This window comes from Ornithodoros turicata, unplaced genomic scaffold (assembly GCF_037126465.1).
Source record: "Ornithodoros turicata isolate Travis unplaced genomic scaffold, ASM3712646v1 ctg00000916.1, whole genome shotgun sequence".
NCBI classification, from domain to species: domain Eukaryota; kingdom Metazoa; phylum Arthropoda; class Arachnida; order Ixodida; family Argasidae; genus Ornithodoros; species Ornithodoros turicata.
Window position 1 is genome coordinate 153,339 of NW_026999418.1, and position 23,475 is coordinate 176,813.

A 23,475-nucleotide genomic window follows, 5' to 3' on the forward strand; every position below is an offset into this window, starting at 1 on the left:
GACTATAACAGTGTATACACGAGCGACATCCTCACGGAATATTCTAGTGGAAGGAAAAGCTAAAACACTGCTCACAGAGGCGAAGTTCCGTCCCGCGTTGTGTGTTGGGTATTCACACGGTGCGGAATACCGAGAGTGGCGTACTGCGCGTTTAGCAGACGACACCTAGCAGACGTCACCAGGGGGATGAACGTGTAGTATATTTCTGTTGTCGGGAAAAACTCACGTGACCTCTAGCGTTGGGCCAATCGTTGGACGACGGTTGAGTAGATTTTTTGCTTTGCTTTTTTCTGTCTCCCTGGGTGACCTATGACGCTGGCGGTGCCTTTCCCCTTTCCCTCTCTCATCTGTTCTCTACCCTCTCCTCCGCTTTGGCGGTTCTGGATTTTCGTTCGCGTCGAGTGAAATAAATAACAAAATGCGGAAGCGTTGGCTGTTTCTGTTACACAAACTGCTTTATTTTTCGAGATAGATATTTCCAAATCACAAACTGCAGCCTGCTGTAGCTGTGCAAAACACGAACATGATATGAACATTGTTTCTGAAGTTCGAATGATATGCCGAAGCAACTTTGCATTCACTGATGCTGATGTCTCACGTGGAAGATTTCACAGTAGAACAACAGTATATTGGCTGCACAGGCACACACATTCAGAGATCCGGCATGACAGAGAACATGTCCATATCCCTTTGCTGCTTCTGTAGGCGCCTGGTTGACCCGCCACAAAGGAACTTGAGCAGCTGCTATGTCGAAAGATGATGCTCCAATCACTCTGGGTGGCTTATCCATTCTACTGTATCCATGCAGATGCTATTCTGAAGCAGATATCGGTTGAGTGCTTATACCTGAACAAGAAAAATAGGGATCAGAAAAGTGAAAACCAAAAATTATACCTGCCAAAATGCCGCGTATGACACAGGTCTGGCGCTATGCTATGCTAAGCGGCAGAATGGAGTAGGAAGTGACTTACCTGTCATCGAGTGGGTAGCGGAAAAACGCAGTATTCGTGTCCTTCTTGAATCGTTGTCGCACCAAAGCAAGCGAAGCACACCTGCCTTACACTTATCTATCACTGAATTGACTTGCAGAAGTATCCATGAGGCACCGCGCTTTTCAGAGTCTGTATCGACAACATGTTAGGGAAGGACACTAAAAACCACCCAAAGCGGTACCGGCATAGATGCTTTGCTTGCGTCCCTGCTGCATCCAACACATTTCGAAACTTTGCGGAGAGCTGCTCGGTTGCTCCGGCACCGCCGACACGGTGTCGCCGGCTTGAGCGCGCCAAGGAAAATTCATAATTTGAAACCAACCAATCAGCGCTCGCATACCGGGGGAGCGGCCTCAGGAGCCAATGGGCTCGTGACGGTTGAGAACTCGCGCTTCGACGTAAAAATTCTGACGTTTCATGACGTTCGATGACGTGAAAAGCTCGCAGCGCCTCACTTTAGTCCGCAAGTGAACTCGCGAGTTTCATCCCCTTGACGTCACCGTCTTTTTTTTTTTTTTTTTCTGTCGTCTGCTGCGAAATATCATGTGGATGTGTCACAGGATATTCCCGTGAAGGGACGACCTTGAGCGCTCGTGCTCACGTGATAGCAGAATGCTATGGTGTTTCTCCTCTATTCCGCTTCTGGGGAAATGTAGTTCGTCCACGGTAAAGTAGCTCTTCCTGTGCACATTCTATTGCACGCCTTCCATGAGGCGGGAGATTCGAATACAGAATCGTGCTACTCGTCACTTACTCGTTACTCCCTACGAGGTTTCCTCGAATAAGGCTTCCTCTGTACTCATAACCCCGGAATTATCTCCATCTGTCCCTGATATTTCCATGTTTAAAAGAGTTGTCACGATGCACGATCTTAGAGATTTGTAGATCACGGTGTACTATGAAGGTGTTTTTTTCCTTCACAAGACCTCTGGTAAAAGAATGTGTATGATCTTGTCGATGGACTGTTCAACCCTGCTTGCGCTTGCGGTCGGATATGTCTGTTTTTGTTTGCGCTGAAGACAAATAAAACAAGCAAGGAAATTTGTAAAGAATCTGAGGGTGTGTTGCTGCAAACGGGCTTGTGGATTTAGAACAACAGCGAGTGCGTTGAAAGGAGGCTGGAGGCTGTGTTTGCGAAGACTGTGCAACCATTGCCAGGGTGAGGCTTCACCAGGTTTTTACGTGTTCAACCCGCTGGAGACTATTTACGAATGTTTATGCAACCGTCACCAGCGTAAGGTCAGGGTTTAGGTATTTTACTCGCTGGAGATTCATTCTGTTCACAAAGACTGCGCAACCGTCACCATGGTTAGGTTATACTAAGGTTTTTTACTTATTTGGCTTCCTGGTTGGCTGTATTCACGAATGTTCTGCAACCGTCACCATCGTTAGGTTATATACCACGTCTTTTACTTACTTCGCTTCCTGGGAGGCAGTGTTCACGAAGGCTGTGCAGCCGTCACCAAGGTTACGTCAGTTTAGGCGTTCAGGTATTTCACTCACTGGAGATTGTGTTCATAAACAGTGTGCAAACATCGCCAAGTTTAGGTTGTTTTTGCTACCTCTCTGGTGACGAGGGCATGCAGACGACGCGAGAGTAAAATCTAATGAGCTCCCGGAACACATGTAGTATTTCCATTTAGTTGTGCCCTGTAATACGGGACAAATGTCATTTGACGGGAGTGACATTCAGTATTGACAGCGCCATTCTACACCAATTAATGATAAGGTTCTTTCCTACAACCCGTCTTTCGTTTCTGACTCACGCTCGGTAAAACGCAACTGGAAGCTATACCGTAAATAAATTAATCAGTTGGTAGATACCAAGGTTGGTTGGTTGGTTGTATGGTCTGCCTCTTCGGTTGTAGTACGCCAGTCCTCCGCTGAACCCCGCGGAAACCGAGGAATAATAATAATAATAATAATAAAACGGATATTCCGTCAGGCGAAACGCAAAGGCTCCAGGTCTGCCTACTTGGGGACTCATATACTTGGGTAGTAATGCAATTAGTGTAATGGATTTTACAGTAATGAATTACTGTTTTCTGGTAATTTGTAATCTAACGCGCGTTCAGGTTAACGGTGCATTGGAGAATCATTGTTTGCGGGCCCCCATCCTCCGGACAGTCTTTCCTGCTGCCGTGATACATTGTGTCATCTTCACCTCTACATTGTAGAACGTCATTACTTGGCACTCTGACATGTAGAAGAGACAAACAGAAGAGTGCGATTAAGCTTATAGTAATGCAGTGGCGTCGCTAGGGTGGGCGGCACCTGTTGCGGCTACACCATCCGTCACCCCCTTCTCCTCTTCCCGTCCCCCGATGATACGGGCATCACACAGACCAAGTATATCTGGCATCACACGACCGCAAGTCCGTGTGTCGCTTACACTGTTTCATTCAGACTGGAAGTGTTCGAGGTGTGTTGCCTGGGCGGAGGAGGAAAGGATAACGCAGACGTCGCACAGTTTCGACCGACGTACCGCCTGGAACCTTCGAGTTGCTGACTAGCGGGTCGGCGGCATCTGAAGGCTGGAGCGTGAATGCTCGTCGTCTGTTCGCCTTCAGCGCTGCGACTGCACCCGGTGCGGCCCCCACGTAGTGAAGCCACTGCAGTAATGACCTCATGATATCATTACTTTTTCGCAGTAATTGTAATGTATTTGTAATGTCGCACTTCTCGTGCTGATCCCATATCTCTGAACTGGCACTCAGGGTCCTGAACTTACAGATGCTGAGTGCGCCGTCGTCTTCAACGAGGCCTCCGCCGGTGTTTTTTTCCGAAAGATGTATCCCTGCGTCTTTCAGATGCTACCATGTCTCTGTTCCGATGGGTAGTATTGTGGTGACACTGGTAGGGAAAATGAAACTTATCGAGCAACTGACGTCTTCTTGTGCGTTAGATGTTGCACTAACCCAAGAAGCACCCCGATATCGGGCTGACATCTGCCCGATGTGCTCCTGCCGACAGCCCCGATACCGGCCCAACATACACTTTGCAAAAGCGCCCAGAGTTAAGCCGATGTGTGGTCAGGATATTGACACGATATCATTTTGACATGCTGCCGATGTCATTTCGACATGCCACCGATTTGTGATCGAAGTGGCGCCAACATAATTTTGTATTTGTATTCGTGTGTTGGCAGTCGCGACTACAAAAACAACGTTTGACTGGTTATTTGCGAGGAAACAACCGTTTATTATTTCTGCCATTTTTTCTTACGCGTTTTATTTTCTGATGGTTCCTTTTGTTCCTCGTAGTTCCCATGGCGGGCAATGAAAGTGGCGTTACAAAAAAAAAGACGAAAAAAAGTTGAAAATCTCCTAGGACCACGAAGTGCAAGAAGCTTTCAAAACGTACCGGCATTCCTTTCGAAGCGAAAACACATGGTGTTTATTTCATGTCCTACGAGCTTCCGCATATTCGATAGCCCTGCTCGTCTCGGAATCAAAATGGTGGAGGTGACGTGTCTCAGTTTAATTCGCTCAAGCATACAATGAAGGCTCAAGTGAAGAATTGCTTCGAATATTAACTCGACATCAACGTAACGCTTTTGGCGCGGGACACCAAGCAAGTCGATGGAAAGCCAGTGTCAGCTTCATGTAGTTGGACTCGGTCAACATCGAGCCGGTATTGCCAACCTTAGTGGGATGCTGGTCGCAAGTTGGCAATGTCGGCGTCATGCCTTTGGTTTCTATGATCATCAAGCCGACATTATCAATATCTGTGTGGGATGTCAATCGCAAGTTGACATTGCCAGCGTCATCTCGCTGGTGTCGCTCAACATCAAGCCGACATTGCGAATTTCAAAGTGATATCGGTCGCAAGTTGGCATTGTCTGCTACATGTTGCTTATTTTGGGTCAACACTGTGCCGACATTGCCAACTTCAAAGCGATATCGGTCGCAAGTTGGCATTGTCGGCTACATGTCGCTTGTTTCTGTCAACACCGAGCCGACACTACCAACTACAGAGTGACATCGGTCGCAAGTTCGCAGTGTCGGCAAGATGTCGCGTTTTTCCATCAACATCGAGCCAACATTGCCAACTTCTGTCATACATTGGTCGCAAGTTGGCAGTGGCGGGGATATGTTGGGTCGACATGCCTACTTGCTGCTGATATCGGCCCGATGTCGTGTGCTGCCAGGGAAAATTCCTAAATCTACAAAGCAAGCATCTTCATTATACGTGTGTGCCATTTTCACGCAGTTCCTTGATCGGGGCTTGGTCCCGAGTGACTGGCGTCAGGCGAAGGTTATTCCAGTTTGTAAGAGGGGGTACAGGTTACAGGCCACAGCCATGCAGTTGTTTCAACTACTGACCGATCTATTGAACCAGCACATGATGTAGGATCCTTGGAACATATCATTTATTCGGCTCTTTTCATTTGGAAAGTAACAATTGTATATCTGTGTTGCTCTAAGAAACAACCGTTAAGATAACTGTGCTTGCGCTGCCTAAGCAGTCACACTTGTTGACGTGGCCATTGTATTCCGGTTTTGTCTGCCACCCTATTTAAGCCTACACGCAGTAAATCTTGCGACTGTTTTTCTGCTTTCGCTACACAGCATGTCACTTTGTTCGTGTCGTTCCACGCTGGCTGCCCTGCCACCTCGACGGCTTTGAATACTTAACAAAAACTTCTTCCGATATCAGCACGGCTTTCGTAAAAGGCTCTCCTGCGAAACTCAGAGACTGAGAATCTTTCATCAATCTTGGATCATCTCCTCAAGCCCATACCATCCAAATTCGACTCATACGTTAAGAACACCAACCATTTCCTTCAAGATATACGTAAAATAAACGTTCCCCCTAACTGTCTTGTTAGCAACCCTATATGTCACTTCCCTGTATACTAACATTCCCCACTCAGATGTAATAGCAGCAACAGAGTGTGCATTTAAGAATCAACCCGATCAGGGTTATGAAACGTCCGTCCTCACGGAACTCCTGAATCTGATCCTAGCATGCCACAACTTCGAATTCGACGACAAACACTACATACAGGTCAATGGTACAGCAATAGGAACAAAAATGGCCCAGAACTATGCAAATATCTTCATGGCATCCTTGGAGGAACCGTCCTCAGGAATTGTGCACTGAAGCCACTCCTATATAAGCGGTTCCTAGATGATATATTCATTATTTGGCCCCACTCCGAATGCGACCTTCAGTTGTTTGTTAACGATTTTAACCAAGTGCATCCCCAGTATTAAATTTACATTCAACTCCTCCTCCTCATTTGTTAATTTTCTGGATGTGAAAGTCAAACTACATAATGGAATCATAACCACCAGTCTGTATCGAAAGCCTACCGACTCCCAACAGTATCTATCGTTCCAGAGTTGCCACCCCAGACACACTAAGCTAGCTATCCTTTATAGTCAAGCGCTGCGTTACCGGAGGATCTGTTCTAATGATGATGAACTAGACAATCATCTTGAGAGCCTAGAAGAAACATTCGCAGATAGAAAATATCCTAAACAGGCCGTAAAAGATGCCATAGCCAGAGAACCGATCGAGATAACCTATTCCAAAGACAGCCCCGAGCCGATAAGAATTCTTCAGTAAACCTCACTATTAGCTTCAACGGTTATGCCCCGGACGTAAATAGCATACTTAAACGGCACTATGCAATCCTCTCCCAATCTGATCGTATGAGCCAGGCTTTTCCGGAACCACCCCGCGTTAGTTATCGCCGAGTAAGGAACATCCAAGATAGGCTTGTGAACACAAAGTTAAACAAGCCGTCGGAACATAACGGTTGTCAAACATGCAACGGACGCAGATGCCAGATCTGTAAATTAATGCAAACTTCTACGAGAGTAGAAAGCACAAATTCTAACTATCGCACAAAAATTAATGGTCTATTTAACTGTAACTCTTCTAATGTCCTTTATCACCTTGAATGTAATGAGTGCAAGGCCCAATATATCGGTCAAACAGCTACATCCTTCAGAATCCGATTCAACAACCACAGGTCCGATGTATCAACCTAACCTAATCTGCCAGTGTCTCGACAATTTAGTAAAAACTGCCACTCAATTAACGGCATAGCCATTTTCGATCTGCAGTCGGGTTTTCCATCTCAACGCCTTAGAGAACAAAGAGAATCGTTCCTGACTTACAAATTTAAAAGCCACATTAAAGAGGATCCCGGCGTCCTCTCAACTGTTCGCAACCTAAATTCCTAATTCTCTCAGAATACATACACTCTTTTGTATCTCTTTCAGACACCCGGTTGGTCAACCTAGGAAATCATTGCCCTCCGGCGAAGAACATGACTGCCTGTGATTCATTGTACCCTTTTACCTTTGTTTTATAAAGCACGTGTTATGCCCTCTCCCCTTGTACATATTCCCCTCTTATTCTTTGGAATTGTCTTGCGTCACTATAATATCCTATTCCTGTTGAGGACAGCGCTGCTGTCGGAACGTCGAATACCCCCCTCTTAGTTTTTAATAAAGTTCCCCTTTTATTCCTTGTCCTATAGAAGCACTGTCTCCACTTCTGATCCTTATTGAATATCTTTATTTTTCGTGGTCAACCGCATTCGTTTATTTCAACCTATATATATATCCCTCAGTTTTTATTCTCCAGTCGAACTTTACCTCCGACCGCTCCCGGGAACAACGGGAATCTTACCTAATTTACAAATTCCGATCGGCCATTAACGAGGACCCTGGCATGCTGTCAACAATAAGAAGTCTAACAACCTAGATAAGACCCTGTTGCCTTTTCTCGTTTCAGCCAGATCAAGGTCCCCACTGACCCACAAGGACGATGACCCCACTCCTGGACCTGACACAGAAACGCTCTGGAATTTCCCCAATTGACAACCGCCAGGTGGCGGGAATTTCCCCCAACCGATCACGTCATTCTCAAGCCCCTTATCAGCCTCGTGGCCACATTTAGCTCTTTTGTCCCGAAGAAGGCGGAGCTTCCGCCGTAACGTAGACATTCTCCCTAACTTTCATGATTTTTAAGTTTTAATAAACCCTTTTTTTGTTACTTCCCCTACTTTTGTCTTCTGTCTCCCATTTATTTCAACTATAATTACGTAGCCGTCCGATCCAACTCCAACTTTTCAAGATATATATATATATATATATACCTCATATATATATATATATATATATATATATATATATATATATATAAATATGTATATAATGCAGGAAAAACACATTAAAGAAACAAATAAATGATACCAGAAGTATCATTCATTTGTTTCTTTAATGGCTTTTTTTTTCCTGCATTATAATTCATTGGCTTGCACTGTGGCATTGAGGAGTGCTCAGTCACCCTCCCAGGTGTATATCGCTCGCTGAGTGACCCCTGGTTTGCCAATTCCGAACGATGCGCAGCTACCCAGAGCTGACGAGCCGCAAACACGGCGAAACACGTGTCCTCTGGTGCTGTCGCATCGTTCCATGAGTATCTATATATCTATATATATATATATATATATAGATAATGCATCGTTCCATGAGTATCTATATATATATATATATATATATATATAGATTAGAAGCTTAGGAGGGCGGTTGACCACGAGAATGAAATAAGCAGGAAAAATCAGAAGACGACAAAGAGCTTACAGGAAAACACAAAGGGGAGTTTATTAAGACATATAGGGATAGGGGTCGACGTTTCGGCAGTCAGCGCTGCCTTCGACGGGACTGGGGTTTGGTGACAAGAACAAGCTTTATATATGGGAGAGGGTTATGTACAAGGGAAAGAGAGCAGCGCATGCGCTTTTGTCATGACTAACATAGGTTGGTGACTAAGTGAAAGGGGAATGACCGGGTCTGTGCAGCAGGACCTTGAGGAAATACCCGTGAGCCTGAAAAAGAGACAAAAGAGTGTATGTATTGTGCTGGATTAGGAATGCAGGTTGCGAATAGTAGAAAGGATTCCTGGATCTTCGTTTATCTGACACTGAAATTTATGAATGAGATAAGACTCACGCTGTTCCCTGAGCCGCTGGGAAAGAAAGCCTGACTGCAGGATGAAAATAGATATATTGGTAATTGAGTGTCCTGGTTTACTGAAATGGCGCGACACTGGCAGATTAGGTTTCTTCGCGACGTCAGATTTGTGGTTATTGAATCGCGTTCTAAATGAAGTAGCTGTCTGTCCGATATATTGGGCGTTGCATTCATTACATTGAAGAAGATAGACAACATTGGAAGAATTACAGTTAAAGTCGCCATTAATGTTGACCCGATAATTTGAATTGGTACTATCTGCAGAGTTAGCGGCTTGCATTGATTTACAAATTTGGCATCTAGTTGCATTACAAGGGTGGCAACCAATGTTATTTTCTGGAAGTTTGTTAATTTTGGCATTTACTAGTCTGTCTTGGATGTTCCGCGCCCGGCGATAACTTACGCGCGGTGGCTGTCAGAATATTTCCTTCATCCGATCAGATTGTGAAAGAATTGTGTAGTGGCGGTTGAGTATCCGGCTAATGTTAGGAACGCTGCCATTGAATGTGACAGTGAGATTTACTGCAGAATTACCATTGGCTCGAGGAGATCTTTGGAGCAATTGTTGGCGATCTGTGGATCTTGCTCTGGCTATAGCGTCTTTAACAAGTTTGTCCGGGTATTCACGATCAATGAAGGTTTGTTCTAGTCGTTGGAGATGGTTGTCTAGTTCGGTATCGTTAGTGCATATTCTGCGGTAGCGCAATGCCTGACTATAAGGTATGGCTAATTTAGTATGCCTTGGATGGCAACTGCGGAACGATAAGTATTGCTGAGCATCTGTAGGCTTCCGGTATAAGTTGGTTGAGATGCCGCCGTCTTGTAACTTGACTTCCACATCCAAGAAGGTAACAGTGGAGGCGGAGTAGTGGGAGGTAAATTGAATGTTAGGGTGAATTTGGTTGAACCGGTTGATGAACGTGAGAAGGTCGCTTTCAGAATGAGGCCATATGATAAAAATATCATCTAAAAATCTCTTGTACACAAGTGGTTTCAACACGGAACATTCGAGAAATGTTTCCTCCAGGGATGCCATGAAGATATTTGCATAGTTGGGGGCCATTCTCGTGCCCATAGCTGTCCCGTTAACTTGCAGATAGTGCTTGTTATCAAATTCAAAGTTATTGGAGGTCAAAATAAGTGTTAGCAGTTCGGTGAGGACAGTAGGATCATACGGCTGGTCAGGTTGATTTTTGTATGCTGAAACGGCCGCTGCTATACCATCTGCGTGGGGAATATTAGTGTAAAGGGACGTGACGTCTAACGTTGCCAAGAGACAGCTTGAGGGAACGGTTACTTGCGATACAGTTTGAAGGAAATGGTTGGTATCTTTGACGTAGGAAGGTAATTTATGGGGGATAGATTTGAGAACGTGATCGACGAAGGACGATATATTTTCTGTAGCGGTACCGTTACTGGACACAATTGGTCTTCCGGGATTGCCTGGTTTATGTATCTTAGGGAGCATGTAAAATGTAATGTAATGCAACTAGATGCCAAATTTGTAAATCAATGCAAGCCGCTAACTCTGCAGATAGTACCAATTCAAATTATCGGGTCAACATTAATGGCGACTTTAACCGTAATTCTTCCAATGTTGTCTATCTTCTTCAATGTAATGAATGCAACGCCCAATATATCGGACAGACAGCTACTTCATTTAGAACGCGATTCAATAACCACAAATCTGACGTCGCGAAGAAACCTAATCTGCCAGTGTCGCGCCATTTCAGTAAACCAGGACACTCAATTACCAATATATCTATTTTCATCCTGCAGTCAGGCTTTCTTTCCCAGCGGCTCAGGGAACAGCGTGAGTCTTATCTCATTCATAAATTTCAGTGTCAGATAAACGAAGATCCAGGAATCCTTTCTACTATTCGCAACCTGCATTCCTAATCCAGCACAATACATACACTCTTTTGTCTCTTTTTCAGGCTCACGGGTATTTCCTCAAGGTCCTGCTGCACAGACCCGGTCATTCCCCTTTCACTTAGTCACCAACCTATGTTAGTCATGACAAAAGCGCATGCGCTGCTCTCTTTCCCTTGTACATAACCCTCTCCCATATATAAAGCTTGTTCTTGTCACCAAACCCCAGTCCCGTCGAAGGCAGCGCTGACTGCCGAAACGTCGACCCCTATCCCTATATGTCTTAATAAACTCCCCTTTGTGTTTTCCTGTAAGCTCTTTGTCGTCTTCTGATTTTTCCTGCTTATTTCATTCTCGTGGTCAACCGCCCTCCTAAGCTTCTAATCTCTCTATATATATATATATATAGTTGAAATAAATGGGAGACAGAAGACGAAAGTAGGGGAAGTAACAAAAAAGGGGTTTATTAAAACTTAAAAATCATGAAAGTTAGGGAGAATGTCTACGTTACGGCGGAAGCTCCGCCTTCTTCGGGACAAAAGAGCTAAATGTTGTACAGTTACAGTTGTCCCGAAGAAGGCGGAGCTTCCGCCGTAACGTAGACATTCTCCCTAACTTTCATGATTTTTAAGTTTTAATAAACCCCTTTTTTGTTACTTCCCCTACTTTCGTCTTCTGTCTCCCATTTATTTCAACTATAATTACGTAGCCGTCCGATCCAACTCCAACTTTTCAAGATATATATATATATATATATATATAGATACTCATGGAACGATGCATTATCTATATATATATATATATATATAGATATATAGATACTCATGGAACGATGCGACAGCACCAGAGGACACGTGTTTCGCCGTGTTTGCGGCTCGTCAGCTCTGGGTAGCTGCGCATCGTTCGGAATTGGCAAACCAGGGGTCACTCAGCGAGCGATATACACCTGGGAGGGTGACTGAGCACTCCTCAATGCCACAGTGCAAGCCAGTGAATTATAAAGAGGGGGGAAAAGCCATAAAAAAAAAGGTAAATGATGCTAGACGTGTTTGAAATTCAAACTTACAGTTAAGATGGCTTCTATGGCTGCACGTAGAGAAACAGATACTCATTGAACGATGCGACAGCACCAGAGGACACGTGTTTCGCCTTGTTTGCGGCTCGTTGGCCATTGTAGCTGCGCATCGTTCGGGATTGGCAAACCAGGGGTCACTCAGCGAGCGATATACACCTGGAAGGGTGACCGAGCACTCCTCACTGCCACAGTGCAAGCCAGTGAATTATAAAGAGGGGGGGAAAAGCCATAAAAAAAATAGGTAAATGATGCTAGACGTGTTTGAAATTCAAACTTACAGTTAAGATGGCTTCTATGGCTGCACGTAGAGAAACAGATACTCATTGAACGATGCGACAGCACCAGAGGACACGTGTTTCGCCGTGTTTGCGGCTCGTCGGCCCTGGGTAGCTGCGCATCGTTCGGGATTGGCAAACCAGGGGTCACTCAGCGAGCGATATACACCTGGGAGGGTGACCGAGCACTCCTCACTGCCACAGTGCAAGCCAGTGAATTATAAAGAGGGGGGGAAAAGCCATAAAAAAAATAGGTAAATGATGCTAGACGTGTTTGAAATTCAAACTTACAGTTAAGATGGCTTCTATGGCTGCACGTACAGAAACAGATACTCATTGAACGATGCGACAGCACCAGAGGACACGTGTTTCGCCGTGTTTGCGGCTCGTCGGCCCTGGGTAGCTGCACATCGTTCGGGATTGGCAAACCAGGGGTCACTCAGCGAGCGATATACACCTGGGAGGGTGACCGAGCACTCCTCACTGCCACAGTGCAAGCCAGTGAATTATAAAGAGGGGGGAAAAGCCATAAAAAAATAGGTAAATGATGCTAGACGTGTTTGAAATTCAAACTTACAGTTAAGATGGCTTCTATGGCTGCACGTAGAGAAACAGATACCCATTGAACGATGCGACAGCACCAGAGGACACGTGTTTCGCCGTGTTTGCGGCTCGTCGGCCCTGGGTAGCTGCGCATCGTTCGGGATTGGCAAACCAGGGGTCAATCAGCGAGCGATATACACCTGGGAGGGTGACCGAGCACTCCTCACTGCCACAGTGCAAGCCAGTGAATTATAAAGAGGGGGGAAAAGCCATAAAAAAAATAGGTAAATGATGCTAGACGTGTTTGAAATTCAAACTTACAGTTAAGATGGCTTTTATGGCTGCACGTAGAGAAACAGATACTCATTGAACGATGCGACAGCACCAGAGGACACGTGTTTCGCCGTGTTTGCGGCTCGTCGGCCCTGGGTAGCTGCGCATCGTTCGGGATTGGCAAACCAGGGGTCACTCAGCGAGCGATATACACCTGGGAGGGTGACCGAGCACTCCTCACTGCCACAGTGCAAGCCAGTGAATTATAAAGAGGGGGAAAAAGCCATAAAAAAATAGGTAAATGATGCTAGACGTGTTTGAAATTCAAACTTACAGTTAAGATGGCTTCTGTGGCTGCACGTAGAGAAACAGATACTCATTGAACGATGCGACAGCACCAGAGGACACGTGTTTCGCCGTGTTTGCGGCTCGTCGGCCCTGGGTAGCTGCACATCGTTCGGGATTGGCAAACCAGGGGTCACTCAGCGAGCGATATACACCTGGGAGGGTGACCGAGCACTCCTCACTGCCACAGTGCAAGCCAGTGAATTATAAAGAGGGGGAAAAAGCCATAAAAAAATAGGTAAATGATGCTAGACGTGTTTGAAATTCAAACTTACAGTTAAGATGGCTTCTGTGGCTGCACGTAGAGAAACAGATACTCATTGAACGATGCGACAGCACCAGAGGACACGTGTTTCGCCGTGTTTGCGGCTCGTCGGCCCTGGGTAGCTGCACATCGTTCGGGATTGGCAAACCAGGGGTCACTCAGCGAGCGATATACACCTGGGAGGGTGACCGAGCACTCCTCACTGCCACAGTGCAAGCCAGTGAATTATAAAGAGGGGGGAAAAGCCATAAAAAAATAGGTAAATGATGCTAGACGTGTTTGAAATTCAAACTTACAGTTAAGATGGCTTCTATGGCTGCACGTAGAGAAACAGATACCCATTGAACGATGCGACAGCACCAGAGGACACGTGTTTCGCCGTGTTTGCGGCTCGTCGGCCCTGGGTAGCTGCGCATCGTTCGGGATTGGCAAACCAGGGGTCAATCAGCGAGCGATATACACCTGGGAGGGTGACCGAGCACTCCTCACTGCCACAGTGCAAGCCAGTGAATTATAAAGAGGGGGGAAAAGCCATAAAAAAAAATAGGTAAATGATGCTAGACGTGTTTGAAATTCAAACTTACAGTTAAGATGGCTTTTATGGCTGCACGTAGAGAAACAGATACTCATTGAACGATGCGACAGCACCAGAGGACACGTGTTTCGCCGTGTTTGCGGCTCGTCGGCCCTGGGTAGCTGCGAGACAAACACGGCGAAACACGTGTCCTCTGGTGCTGTCGCATCGTTCAATGAGTATCTGTTTCTCTACGTGCAGCCATAAAAGCCATCTTAACTGTAAGTTTGAATTTCAAACACGTCTAGCATCATTTACCTATTTTTTTTTATGGCTTTTCCCCCCTCTTTATAATTCACTGGCTTGCACTGTGGCAGTGAGGAGTGCTCGGTCACCCTCCCAGGTGTATATCGCTCGCTGAGTGACCCCTGGTTTGCCAATCCCGAACGATGCGCAGCTACCCAGGGCCGACGAGCCGCAAACACGGCGAAACACGTGTCCTCTGGTGCTGTCGCATCGTTCAATGAGTATCTGTTTCTCTACGTGCAGCCATAGAAGCCATCTTAACTGTAAGTTTGAATTTCAAACACGTCTAGCATCATTTACCTATTTTTTTATGGCTTTTCCCCCCTCTTTATAATTCACTGGCTTGCACTGTGGCAGTGAGGAGTGCTCGGTCACCCTCCCAGGTGTATATCGCTCGCTGAGTGACCCCTGGTTTGCCAATCCCGAACGATGCGCAGCTACCCAGGGCCGACGAGCCGCAAACACGGCGAAACACGTGTCCTCTGGTGCTGTCGCATCGTTCAATGAGTATCTGTTTCTCTACGTGCAGCCATAGAAGCCATCTTAACTGTAAGTTTGAATTTCAAACACGTCTAGCATCATTTACCTATTTTTTTTATGGCTTTCCCCCCCCCTCTTTATAATTCAATGGCTTGCACTGTGGCAGTGAGGAGTGCTCGGTCACCCTCCCAGGTGTATATCGCTCGCTGAGTGACCCCTGGTTTGCCAATCCCGAACGATGCGCAGCTACCCAGGGCCGACGAGCCGCAAACACGGCGAAACACGTGTCCTCTGGTGCTGTCGCATCGTTCAATGAGTATCTGTTTCTCTACGTGCAGCCATAGAAGCCATCTTAACTGTAAGTTTGAATTTCAAACACGTCTAGCATCATTTACCTATTTTTTTTATGGCTTTTCCCCCTCTTTATATATATATATATATATATACACATCATTTACTTGTTTCTTTAATGGCTTTTTTTCCTGCATTATATATATATATATAGAAAGGAAAAATAGCCAAAGCTCTATGGCTGCACGTTGAGCATATGTTTACAGTTAGCTTACAACAATATGCTTACAATTAAGGAAGTGACACGATCTTGTGTCGCCATTGTTTCGGTCGGCCTCATTGTTTCAATACAAAAGTATAAATGCATTTCATGTTTTTTATCTTACAACGCACAGTGCTGGAGCGTGCATGCGTGCGTGATGCTGCATTTAGCATTTATTTTCCCACACAGTACTAGTGTTCATTTGTCTTGTATTTCTTCTCTGCAGGTTGCAAATTTGTTAAAAACTTTTTCTGTATATGTAATGCATACATGTATGTGCTTCTGCAGTTTATCCAGGGCATACAAATAATAATAATAACAATAATAATAATAATAATAATAATTTATTTCACCAATGACACTTGGTGAGGGGACACAGACAAAAAGCTGCAAAAACTGCAGCTTGACGAGGTCTGACTTCCCTTTGAGGGGGGTCAGACCACAATCATTGAGCATTGTCACGTTGTTCTCAGTAGCCGTTTCGTTTCAGTAGTCCGCACCACTCCACAAGTTGCCCTGTTTCGTAAGCTCTTGTACCAATCTGTAGTAATTATTCTTGTTTCTGCAGCATTGCATTCATATAACAGGGCTGCACTTGAACTGTGTGAGGTAAAGCATCACAATGGACAGAGTGTGTGACATCACCATGCTTTTAATAAACATGTGTTGCGTTGTGCGACATGTTCTCTTCCTTTTAAACATGTTTTGGAACTGCTAGGATTTCCAGCTGTTTAGTTACTATGCTTGAAATCAGTGTACTTACCCGTGGCTGTCCATGCCACCCTCGACTCCAGTGATGGCTCGGTTGTCATCTCCCAGTATATCGATCACCGCCTGGGTGATTAGAGATAGCGGCTGCACGTCACCTCCTCGCCCGGTAAATAGGATCCGCCTTCACTGTGTTGAAAGGGCAAGTGACACAAATATTCCTCTGAAAGCCGTATGTGAGTGACCTCACATTTGTGGACTAATAGCAAACTAGTGTCTCATGAAACACATTTTCATTTGAATTGACATTTTTGGTCAGAGGAATTGTGCAAGTGGTTCCTGACTGAACATGTGAAAGTTTGAGTTTTTACATTCGTGTGCTCACTGTATGTGCAACATTACTTCATATCTGCTTATTGTTCATTTACTCCTCACAGTTATAAACAACATGTACGTAGTAAAGGAGTGTTTGTCACATAATTGTCCGTGCAGATTCCCTCCGGTATGCGGCAAACAGGGTGCGGTGTTTTGCGAGGAGGTTGTCCCATTGCTTTTTTAGCTCTGCGACCGTTCTCAGGACCGTCGGGTTGCGCGCGCTTATTGCGTGCGCAATATCTTCCCAGGCTGCTTTTTAAGCCTGCTGAACCTGCCGCGAATCATGCCGCGCCTCTGCATTATTTCTTGCAATAGTTCCATACGTTCCTCGTCGTGCACACCGAGGTCTTTTCGAAACGCTCGCCATGGTGGAGTTTCGAGGAAACGCCGGGAATATTCCGGTGTCGTTTGCTTACAAAAAGCGCGCGAGTTACAATACCTGACAATACAGCATCCCAGAACTTCACAAGTAGGCACTTTCTCGCAATACTAAAAACATTTCATTTTTCTATAGTGTGGGTACTGTACGTTTTAGTTTTCGTTAGCAACGTCACTAAAAGTGATCACCGCGCGAGGTGCCTATCACCTGCACTGCCGGCGGAGGTAATTTCTCTATCATCAAGAGATGCGACATATACTTTGGGCCACAGGCGTTATTTTATTTCACGAAAGTACGCAACAAGTGATCTAATGCGTTGCTGCAGCTACAATGGTATTACAATTCTTTATTTTGGTTCTACAAACTGTTTACGTGCGACCGCAGAAGCAGACGGCTTCCCACAATCCGTGGTTTGTCCAAACATGGAGCGACGCACGACTACCTGGGATGAATTCCGGAAGTTCTCTTTCTACCAATGAGAGCCATCCGAAAACTGCTACTGCTCGTAGCCACGTTCCACTGTAGAACACTTGACTTAGGGCGGTCGTCGAAATGTTCGTGCAAGCCACTTAACTGCAACCCTAAACCTAGTGCACCAATGCGTTAGTGCAACACTAGTTAAGTGTTACACTTAGGGCGGTTTCGTGCAAGAGGGCCCAGGCGTACTGGCTCCCGCTGAGCGAGACTTCGTTGTCTGTGGCATGCTGCTACAGCCACCCCCTCCCCCCGCTAGAGACAGTTGAGAGCTGTCCGACCAGGTGACGTGCTTGCCGGTGCCAGGCCGCTGGGGTTCGGTTTGGGAGGGAGGTAACAATGGATGGTGAGCCCACGTTATGAAGCTTCGTGTAGATGAAGGGGTTTTCGATGAAAGCTGGTTTAAGACGATCAGTGCTTACTGTGTCCTCTCTATCGTTGATCACGACGAAGAAGGTCTTGTCGGACAGCTCCAACACCGGGTGCGGACCGGAGTAAGGTAGACAGAGGGCCTTTTTGACGCTGTCTGTCCGTAGGAATACATGAGTTGCCGTGCTGAGATCCGGCGGAAGATGGGGCTTGCGGGAAGACGTGGCGCGGGTGCGGACCGGTCGATGACTCTCGAAGAAACGTTGCAGACGCTCCAGTTGCTGCGAAGGGAGAGGAGTGTTGTCACAGGGCAAGAGGAACTCAGCTGGGAGACGAAGAGCACAGCCATAGACTAGATCGGCTGCGCTACGCCCCAGGTCAGGTTTGAGGGCTGCTCGGATACCGAGAGGACAACAGGAAGACGATCTGTCCAGTGGTTGCAGTTCTGGGGGGCAGTTAGGGCCGCTTTGAGATGGCGATACAGTCGCTTAATGAGGCCATTAGACGCAGGATGGTACTACGTCGTTCTTGACCGAGAAGCTCCAAGGAGGGCTGTAACCGCATGGATAAGGCGGCTCTCGAACTTCGGGCCCCGGTTTGTGGTGATCTGCGACGGCACGCCGAAGTGAGCGACCCACAGCGCAAGGGACGTGGCAGCGACCGTATCTGGGGTAGAATCCATCCCGGGGGCAGCCTCGGACCAGCGGGTGTACCTATCAACAGCCGTTAGGACATAGCAGTAGCCGGACGAGGGAGGAAGAGGTCCGACAATGTCCAGATGGACGACATCGAAACGAGCATCGCATGTGTTGAACTTGCCGAGCGGGGTCATAGTGTGACGATGAATCTTTGAACGCTCGCAGGCTATGCTGTTCTTCGCCCATTTGCGGACATCTGTGTTCGTTGAAGGCCAAATATAACAGTCCGCAACCAGCTTCTGTGTAGCCCAGATGCCAGGATAGGCCAGGTTATGCAGAAAACCTTGCGTCGACACACTAACGGGACGAAGCGCCTGGGGTGCCCGGCAGACATGTCGCAACAGATCGTGAGAGATCGTGATCGTGAGAGAGGTCGTGAGTCAGGAACTGGGAGATCCTCAAAGTGGAGTCAGGATGGCGGGCGCTCACGGAAGCGCTTGAGGTCATCGTCACAGGCTTATGCAGGGACGAGCATCACATGGGAAACGGACGGGATAAGGGCAGACAATGCCGTGACGCGACTTAAGGCGTCAGCATGACCGCTTTCAGTTCCGTTGACGTGCTGAACGTCCGTGGAAAACCCGGCCAGGTAGGACAACTGTCGTGTTTCCCGGTGTGAATAGCTGATCTGCTGGCGGAACGGAACGCGTAAGTGAGCGGCTTGTGATCCGTGAGGATAGTTAAGGCCCGACCTCCTTGAAAATAGCGAGAGAGCCGGACAGCAAGGTAGGCTACCAATAGTTCGCGGCCAAAAGTGCTATATTTTGTTTTGGCGGGCTTGAGGGCCTTGTAGAAAAATGCAATGGGATGCCACGCCCGGTCGAACTGCTGTTGCAGGACTGCTCCGACGGCCGCATTTGAGGCGTCGACCATAAGAATGGTAGGAGCTCCGTGTTTCGGATGGTAGAGGAGCGTTTGAGCTGCGAGGTCCGCTTTGATCTTGGCAGACGAGGACTCCGCCTCGGCATTCCATTGCAAACTGTGTGAACGCGGTGTATCCCGCCTAAGTAAAGCTTCCAGAGGTCGAAGCGTGGAGGCGCAGTGAGCGATAAAACGTTGGTAGAAGTTGATTAGTCGGAGGAAACGCCGGAGCTTCCGGACGGATTGAGGCTGTGGGCAATTAGTGACAGGCTCAACTTTGCTGGCGAGGGGGCAATGCCGGAGCTGTTGACTTGGTGTCGCAGGAATTCTGTTGAATCCACGCCGAATTCACATTTTGGCACATTGACAACGATGTCATGTGCAGCCAGTCGTGTGAAGAGGAGACGGAGGTGTTGAACGTGTTCTTCGGGACAAGAGCGGGTCACGAGCAAGTTGTCAATGTAAGCGAACACGAAAGGAAGACCTCGGCTAACAGAATCATTAAACCGCTGGAATCTCTGAGCCGCGTTCCGGAGTCCAAAAAGCGTTCGCTGGAACTCATACAATCCGAACAGTGTCTTGACGTCTTCTCGAGCGAGAGGGGGATGGGGTGATATGCTTTCATGGGTATATATTTTGCGGAAAGGGTGGCGCCGTGTAAGTTAATGGTGAAATCTTGTAGCCGAGGCAGCGGGTAACGATCAGGAAGAGTTACCAGGTTGAGTGCGCAGCAGTCACCGCAAGGACGTCAGTCTATGTTTTTCTTTGGGGAGTGGGTACAATATGCCGAGCTGGGGACCTTATGCTAGAAGATGGTCTTGGCCGATGGCAAGCATATCATCAAATTCTGCTCGTGCGATATTCAGCTTCTCAGGACTAAGACAGCGAGCGCGAGCAGGAACGGGATACCCGGTCGTGTCAATGTGGTGTACTACATCGTGGGCCACAGGGCGCGTCCAATCAGGTGGTTGAGTGAGGGTAGGGAACTCCCGGAGAACCGCAGCGTTCGGTGAAAGCATCGCAGACAGCGTGACACCATCGTTGGCGATTCGGGAGTTGGTGGTGTGAATTGGACGGATAGAAGCGTCGACGTATCAATGAGGTGATTGATTGAGACATCCACCGTTAAGCTGAAGCTTCGGCTACCAGGAAGAGCCAGGAAAACTTTATTCGCAGTCCCAGGTTGAAATTTAATGCCTGCTGCCGGAACACTAGTATACTAGGGTGATTTACAGCCGTCAAGTTAAAAATAGGGGTGCGGCGTCGGCAGGGCGGAGTGGCAGGCACTACGATTACTTCGGCTCCTGTGTCGACCAATAAGCGTGCTCCGTTGACTCGATCAGACACGTAGAAGAGGCGACTTGTGCCAGGAGAAGAGGTGCTGCTGGTCGCCGTCAGTGTACCCCTGGTTGGTTTCCCGACCAGCCGCAATGGCGGGTCATAGATCGGCGTTGTCGCCGAAGTGGGAATAGTGCCAGCACCTGGGAGTGGTAGCGGGATCTTGGGACGCTGGCGAAGCCGCACGGCGGGGGGGATCGCGAGAACCGGCTTTGAGAGCGACGGCGACGTGGAAAGTCGTGCTGCCTTCGTCTGCTCTGCATGTTCATAAGGGCGGCGACAGATTTGCATAGGCGCTTGACATCTGTGGCGAGCTAATCCAACCTGTCGCTGTACGGGTCTTGCGGGCGCGCCATGGACGAGATGACGAAGTGCAGTTACTTGAGGGGACGCGACAGCAAAGGAGACGATGCCTGATCCAACTACTTCCATTACCCTATCAGCTTGCTGCGCTATATCATTGAGGAACGTGGTTTAATAGCCACCAAGCAACAGCAACAACAGCTTTATTTTGACTTTGGAGAGTGGGGATATTCATTGCCAGAGGCGATACTCTACCCCATTGTGGTGGAGTATAGGTGAAGAGGGTTCGGACGACTGCGAATATATGTAGCTGAAATGAAAAATGAAACACAGACTACGAAGGTACGGGAGGTAAGAAAAACAGGGATACTTTATTTACATTGAAGATACTTGGAATATCGCTTGTATACATATCATACCGTACACTGAAAACACTCAATACACGTTCGAGGTGAAACGATTTCTTCGAAAACAAAAAAGGTTTCTTCGTTGTGAACAACATCGTTCAACAGCAGCACACCATACTAACATATACAGGTTTAAATCATCATTCTTGTTATCACACATCATGGAAGACATATCACGAATCTTACTATTGAAGAAAAAATTTTACATGTGTTAACACTTCTGCAATATAATGTCAGCTGACATATGGTGCATTCTAAAGCCTTGTACGCGCGTAAAAGCCGGGCTGCAAAGCTCGGTCGACGTTCGGCCAAGCAGTTCTTGCGGACGGTTAACGGTGACAACTACGTAAGCGAAAAAAGGTAGTAGTAGTACGCATTGATCACGACTACGCATTGACCACAGTAGCACGCATTGACCTCGAGCAACAAACAAAGCACTTTGGACACCATCAATTAACAGTTAGAACGGATTAGCTCCCCCACCGTAATTAGGAATATCAAGTGAGTCATCACACTAATTGGGAGCATCTAACACGTGTCCAGAGTGCTCTTCATATTGCCCGCAAGTCGTGGTCATAAAAAGTAGGTAGAAATAGAGTGGAGACAGGCAGTCAAGTTGAACATCAATGACGCCATCTTGAAGAAAGCGGTCTGGAACGGCCGCTGAGCATCGTTGGGTCGATGGTTACAGAGACTATATCTAGTCGCAAAGGATCACGCCGGCTGGCGCCTCTATCTGTCTTGTGACCACCAGTACAGGACATCCTGGAACGTCAGGTGTGATGTCATCATAGCATGTCTGGGCAGGTTAGGACAGCTCTGGACAGGCAAAGAGAAAAACAATTGTAAGCGACACAGATGAATCCAAACTGCTGTCAAAGCAAGCATAAAATATAAAGCGCAAAGGGGCGCGGCACCTGGTCAAGATCTGCTAGAAACATGCTGCTGTCCTTATTGAAGGTGCTGCTTTTATCATCTGAACAACCATAACCGAAGATGATGCCTTCCGAGTTCCGTCGGAGACCATGGCACCAATTCAGGAATTCCCCGCTCTTCTAAGTTTGGAAGAACGTTGCTTCATCGTCGAGCAACCATCAGCCACGTCTACAACTTGTTGATTCTTGTTGAGAGTGCCGTGCCCAAGACGTTGGTGCACAACATTGATGGAATTCGTTTAATAAGTTCAGCGCACTGGCAAGCAACACACGAAACAACCTTATACTTGAAGCCTTTGGGTCCCATACAGGTTCCATCATCAGAATCGAGCCGTCCTATTCTCTACTACCTATTTATATACCAGTGGGGTGTAACAGTCTGGGAGAGGGCCAGTGTGCTTGTTGATAGTATCTTTTGTTTTCTTTATGTACCAGGGTTCGAGATGCTTCCGTACATCCCACTTGGTTTCCCGTGTAATAATGAATGGATTATCAAGGTCTACCACGTGTCCCACCTTGCACACGTGTTGACTTAGTTCAGTCCTGTTTAGGCCAGACTTCTCAATAGCTTTCTTGTGCTCTTTCATTCGAGTCTTCATTTTCCTTCCCGATGTAGACCACCGGGGATTCCTGACAAGATATCTTCTATACAACGCCCCTCTCATCCTCAGGCGGCGTTCTTTCCTTTGGATGGAAATCCAGCTCCTCAGTGTTGACATGGGTTTCAAGGTGGTCTTCATCTGAGGTCTGAGAGTGATCAAGATCTGAGACAGACATCAAGATCTGAGACAGTACACGCCTGATGGGTTCCGATAGACCTTTGATGTAAGGGATGGTGACATATTGCACGCGTGTTGACTTAGTTCAGTCAAGTTTAGGCCAGACTTCTCAATATCTTTCTTGTGCTCCTTCATTCGAGACTTTTTTCTTACCTTTGTAGACCACTGGGCATTCCTGACAAGATATCTTCTATATACAACGCCCCTCTCATCTTCAGGCGGCGTTCTTTCCTTTGGATGGAAATCCAGCTCCTCAGTGTTGACATGGGTTTGAAGGTGGTCTTCATGTTTCTCTGAGACAGTACACGCTTGACGGGTTCCGATAGACCTTTGATGTAAGAGATGGTGACATATATGGTCTT

At 47.0% G+C, this 23,475-nt stretch overlaps 1 long non-coding RNA gene across 1 annotated transcript; it reads right to left on the reverse strand.

Annotated features, from left to right (window-relative positions):
* Positions 1-434: 434 nt before the first annotated feature.
* Positions 435-1,056, reverse strand: LOC135375710 (uncharacterized). Its single transcript, XR_010417352.1, has 2 exons — positions 972-1,056; positions 435-846 (listed from the first exon to the last, which is right to left on the reverse strand). It is a non-coding gene; the product is annotated as an uncharacterized LOC135375710 (long non-coding RNA).
* Positions 1,057-23,475: the final 22,419 nt, after the last annotated feature.